A 6,334-nucleotide genomic window follows, 5' to 3' on the forward strand; every position below is an offset into this window, starting at 1 on the left:
CAGTTGGGGTCAGCTGTCCTGGCTGTGCCCCCTCCCAGCTTCTTGTGCACCTCCAGCCTTCTCAGTCGGTAGAGCATGGGAAGCTGAAAAGTCCTTTGACTAGTGTAACACTACCTAGCAACAACTAAAACATCGGTGTGTTATCAACATCGTTCTCACCCTAAATCCAAAACACAGCCCTGTACCAGCTACTAGGAAGGAAATTAACTCTATCCCTGCCGAAACCAGGACATTTATCAGCTAGGGGGGAAAGAAAAGTCCACGGACTGGATACCAATCATTGTTTCTCTTTTTTACATTGGCAATTGCATTTTCTATTCCTTTTCAGCAGGCATAACTATCAAATACACTAATCAAATGAGTGCTTACTTACTCCAAAGTGGAGCATCTTTCATCCTTAATTTTTTTGCTTTGATGAAAAAAAAAGTTGTTTAAAGTTCATAGTATAGAATTTAAACACGTGTGGGAGTAAATTGTTTTAGACCACAGACAAACATCAGGATGGTCAGATCTGCATTCTGTTTGTTTGCCCAGTATTTAAATCAGCTTGGCTGTCTCTTTATTGCCTCTGAGGACTGTGGATACACTTCATCTTAAAGATGCTGGTAGATAAAATAATCTGATTCAGGCTCTCGGTTGAATTCCAGTTTATGGTATTTGAGTTTAAGAAATTATTTCCTAGTCAAAGGTATGGGTGGTTTTTTTTCTCCTGTTGTTTAGGGAAAGCTGGTTTTGCTCAGTTTAATCAGCTCAACAGCCAAACGTTGCATCTTCAACATTTTCAGTAAAACTGATCCCTAAAAAAGTGCTAAAGTAGTAAGGTGAAACCAGCTATAACAGTGGTCATACTAGATATACTCTTGCAAATCTCCACATACGATTTTTTCACTGTAGTTTTAATATTGTTTTTTCCTTTAAATCTCTTCTATTCTCATGGCAAAGGTTAGAGCCGTTTCTGGAAACTCATATTTTTTTAATCTGTCAGGGGCTTTTCCTCTTCAAACTAGCCACTGTAATATCTGCAGACAATTATTAATTACCTCTTGTTCAGACTTGTATTTGCCCATCTGTCTTTCCAAAGACACAATTCTGACACTTCCCAAACCAGAGGCAGGAAGAGAGAACAGTAAATTCACATTGCAGATGACTTTGAAAATGAGCAGTTCTGTTTTCATTCCAAACTGCAATGAAAGATAATTGCTAAGCTCTCCACAGAACAGCAGTCTGAAAAATGTTGGCTTGCTAATTTTAACAAATTAGGACTGAGGAAGATTAAGAAAGTGCAGGCGTCCAATTTCAAAAGCCCCTGGGTTTGCTGTAGAAGCTGGGGCTTGTTTGTTCCCTTTCAGCCCACGTAGTGGGATGGCAGGAAAGGGAGGGGAGCATCTGTGATTCTCTGATTTCTAGACTACTGGGGCAAGGAATCTGAAAATCCTGGACCCTCCTTCCTGAGAGGGCTGCCAGGATCTGTAGGGCTCCTGATATTCCTGACTTTGGGGAAAAAAAAAAATCTGCTTAGTAGGCTGTCTGCGGGGCAAGACACCAGAAGCACTCCCCGAAGTCTGTCTGCTGACCTTCTGAGGGGCTCAATGAGTAAACCAGCAAGAGTTCAAGCAGGATCCCAAGGGAAAAGCGCCTCTTGTCTTTTGATTTAAAATGTATTCCTTAAAAGTTCACTAACAACTGTAATTGTAGATGAGGAAAAGCAAGCAGTCTGCATAACTATGGCTGAACATCCCAGGGAACGTTGCCAGCAGTGACCGGCTGCAGAGTCAGATGCAGTTAATACAAATCTTCTCACAGAATTTCTGCCTCTTGGTGTCTCATGGGGACATCAGATCCACACTGGCTTAAAACAAAACTGATCCCCTTCCTCGGTTTTACAGCTACAGCTTGCCCTGATCTTCTTATTCCTAAGCTTTGAAATGCTTTCAGAGTCATCTGACAGTTGTCCGCAGGACCCGTAGATCCCAGCAATCAAAGACAGATCTGGACCATGATGTGTCTGAACTGAACTGCAGTGTTGGCTCAAACTCTCTTTTTTCAGACACTTTGGACATAGGTAGAAGTTATTGTCAAAAAACAGATAGTATTTGTTGAAAAAATAACTAAACCTGTGCGATGTCAAAAAAACCTTTTCAACGAAATTTTTCGTTCATTTGTTTTTAAGCCACCCTTTTTCTTTCCCTTCATGTAACCTAGTCTTCTTCCTCTGTGTTCACCTGCTGGTCTGAAAGACCTGAAAAATCAAGATATCTGTCACTTATGTGGCACAGTTTGGTGTCTTGGTTGAAGACACAACTGGGCATGTGTTTTGAAGAGGGGAAACAAATCACCTTTTTTGTTCTTAAAAAGCAAAAAGTTTCCACTCGGAGAGCGGCACATTACAGCATTCAGTTGCATTTATTTTGTGGAAGCTTCTTAACACTGAAAGACACTTTGATAGATTTTAAGAAAGTACTCTAAAAATATCAGGTAAGCTCTAGTGACAAGTTAAGATGGTATGAAGGTTTTAGTAATCACCCACTTTGCAGGCATTTTAGATGGAAGAAAACCTGTTCCGAAAGCAGGCTGTGTTACCTACCACACATGCTGAAACACTGTCTCTTCACAGACACAGCAGCAGATTAATCCCTTTTGGAAGAACAGCCTCAGGTTAGAGTAGAGAACTGGAAATGCTGGAAAGAGTAAAGGCAAAGAAGCTCCGTTTGGAAAAGGTAAAGTCGTATCAGTCCTCTTCTTTCTGAAAATACTTCTTTAGTCCTTGATGTGGCTTCTGCAAAGACCACCTTTGCTTCAACAGAGACAATACTGCAACTGTTAGCATCCCATGCTATTTGCCTCTTCTGGAAAGGACACAGGATCCTTCTTTCCACTAAAGTGGACCTTTTGACTTGCAGTGTCAATGTTTCAGATTCTGCTCTCAAATTTCTCGATCATTGTTTCTCTGTTGTTCTCTATTGTATATCACTGTTTGTGATTGCTTGTCAGCAACAGTGGCACAGTAGCACTGGGGTAATTGTCATGTTTGTTCCACATGTTCATGACGCTATAACATCAGAGGAGTTACAAGAACATATCCACCTGCAGGATGTGGACTGTTGATTTTAGATCAATCTTTCTGTCACATAAAGGTAGCTGTTCACTTTATAAAGCACCCTCTGGTTTCTCAATTCAGCTCTAACTATATGTTTAAGCAAAACTTACAGGCAACAGTCCATCAAGGTTGTCTTTGCTGGGGGGATACAAGGCTACTTCCTCGCAGCTCCTACCAAGTGCTGTATTGGGAAATCCTTAACAGAGCTATTTATTTAAGTAGAATTATTTTGAAAAAACTATTACGTATGTACATTGGAATTGATTTGAATAGAGACTTCTGACCATCCCAGATACTGTGTTACCCAAATTGCTCTAGCTCATGGGATAGCTGGCTAAACTGGCAAAGTGAGGCTGTTTATCTGGTAATTTAATTCTGTAATTAGCTTCTCTTTTCTTCCTATATGCCTACAGGGCAAGAATCAGCTCTGGTTCAGTTATATGCACAAGAAAGTGAAAAGGCCTTTTGGAAAACTGAGCTTCCCAATTACTGAAATAGAAAAGAAGAAAAAAAAAAAAGAGAATCCTTGGGAGAAAAAAAAAAATAGAAAATGTTTGTTGAAATAGGCAGAGGTAGATTCTGCTCTTAGCTGTATTGATTTAAATCAAAGTTGTTCCAGTGACATGAAATCTAGATTTATATAAGAATAACTGAAGGGCAACATCTGGTTCACTGCTTGTGTTGCAAACTGAGCTTCCCAATTACTGAAATAGAAAAGAAGAAAAAAAAAAAGAGAATCCTTGGGAGAAAAAAAAAATAGAAAATGTTTGTTGAAATAGGCAGAGGTAGATTCTGCTCTTAGCTGTATTGATTTAAATCAAAGTTGTTCCAGTGACATGAAATCTAGATTTATATAAGAATAACTGAAGGGCAACATCTGGTTCACTGCTTGTGTTGCAGTGACAGCTGGGCTTCACTTGTGCTTGCTGGAGGTAACAGACACTTCCACGTGGTCATACCAAGTTCAACGACCAGCTCAAAAGCATGAGTAATGATGCAAGCACCAGCTGTGCCTCTTCTCAGCTAGGTCACTACCAACACTGGCCAGTTACAAAAAACTCTGTGTGTGTGTGTGTGTGTTTGTAGGTATTCTGACTTAGCCCTTCCATGCTTTTAAGGGAAGAAGGAGAGGTGAAAGACCATAGGGCTTCAAATGATGCCTGTTATGTGGGGATAATCTCACACTGATGAGTTTTCACCCACTTACCTGTACACTTAAATAGTAGGTTGAGGCAGATAAACGTATCTGCTTTCTAAATCTCACTTACAGCTAAAGAAAACAAAGGAGCAAATCACGATTTCTGTAACACTGCTGTGAAACCTCAGTGGCATCTTTGTGCCGGAGTCATACTAAATGTATGCTGGTGAGGCTGCTTCCAAGACAGATCCTAAAATAGGCACTGAAGAAGTAACTGGACCCCATGCTCCCTGCAGAGCCAGCTGCAGGGGAGAGCTGCTGGCTGCACTTCTCTGTTAGTTGAAGGAGATGACTGTTCATGACATAACAGCGGTCTCGCTTCTGATCCCATTGTTGTGCTTTCCAAACTGGTAGCTCCATGGAGACTGGAATCCAGTTCGAAGTGTTCTGGATTCACCTCTTCTGCCAGAAGAGCCCACATTTAGTTAAGGATCAAGGTTAAATATGCCTGCAGTAGCGTATAGTTGATAGAGCGTAGTTCAAGCCTATGCCAAGGTCAGCACAGGGGGAAGGAACTGTCTGAGCTGCCTGAAAGCTGCTGCCAGTGCTTTTAGCCTTTACCCAGTGAGAGCTGACTGAACAGGCAAGACTCCTCTGCTGAGCTAAAGACTTGTTTGAATTATTTGTACAGCACAATTTGGCTAAGCACCACTGAGAGTCTGGATTGAGGACGTCGCCTTTTTATTATATACTGAACTGCTGTAAAACTTTTTTTTCATTAATTTCAAGTGGATCACCATCATTTTCCTGCTTATAACACAGATCCAGAGCATGGACAAAAATACTATGGAGGCAAAGACAGGAGGAGAGGCATACTGAGTCCCATCTGCTAAGACTGCAGGTACCTGCTTCAGACTTATTTATGCCAGTTAACGAGAAATGAGCAGGGCTTCTTGCCCTGCCTTGTGTTGCAAGGGGGATCACCCAAACTTCACTTATTATTATCCTTATGATTTCCTGTAATTTCCAGTCTCACTGTTAACCCAGAAGGGCAGCTGTCTTGGTTTTTATAGGTGCAAGAAAGGAAATGAGCCCCAGGCTCTGATTCCTGGCTGGCAGGCTTAAGTAGACTTTATTCCACAAAGCGGGAAAAGGCTAGAGGTATACCTGTGCCTTTTAGGAGAGGGAGTTCCCAAAAAAAGCTGGGTACAAGTGGATTCCCAAGAAAGAGGCGATGTTTTCTCTAGCAAGACCGAAGGTGATGGCTTCCAGACCTGAGGGTGATATTAATGGGGTGGAGTTCTTTATGGGAGTGGATGTGAAAAGCAGGAGGAGACATTTTGCACCAGAAGAGCCGTGGTACTCAGGGACTTGGAAGGTCTGAGGCATGGCCATGCAACTTTGCACAGCAAGTTTCTTGTTCAAAAATATCCATAAAACATTTCCTTCATACCCCACCAATTTATGTTGTGCCAAGGGTCCCTTCCAATGCTTTACAACAAACTTGAGGCTTGTAGGAAAAGGCCAAAGAGCCAAAGGATAATGTGCCACAGGCAGAGGGGCAGAAAGCAGAGCAAGGGCACCAACAAGTCTCCAGGTTTCTGCTATGACAAGGAATTCATTAAATTCACAGCCAGCTTGTACCCCTTTGTTCTCGTGCCAGCATTGTTTAGCTGCTCTCACAAGACAGACTGTCCATTCTCTGTGTAACCCTTCTCTGCATCTTTTCCAGAACGGTTTTCTTCTCGAGTGTGACAGCCCATATCATATACTGTGTTCTAGGGGAAACACCAGAGTTTTGTACACCTGCATCAGTGCTTCCCTTCCTCTAGTAGAGAAATACTATCTTACCGAAGGCATGTTTCTCCTTTTCTGTGAATGGCTGAAGATTTATTTGTTGTTTACTTCGATCATCTTTCGCATATCCTAGCTCATTTGACTTTTGACAAATCTGGCCTTAATCCTATGCATCTTTATCTCTACACCATAGCTATCTTTGCTGACTAGGATTTTTTACTATTTGTGACTCCTAGAACCTCTCTGCAGTGGTTTTTTTTTTGCTTATTCAGGCCTAAAGTGCTTCCCAAGAAGATTTTTCT

Source organism: Aptenodytes forsteri, unplaced genomic scaffold (genome assembly GCF_000699145.1).
Source record: "Aptenodytes forsteri isolate BGI_AS27 unplaced genomic scaffold, ASM69914v1 Scaffold61, whole genome shotgun sequence".
In the NCBI taxonomy this organism is placed as follows: domain Eukaryota; kingdom Metazoa; phylum Chordata; class Aves; order Sphenisciformes; family Spheniscidae; genus Aptenodytes; species Aptenodytes forsteri.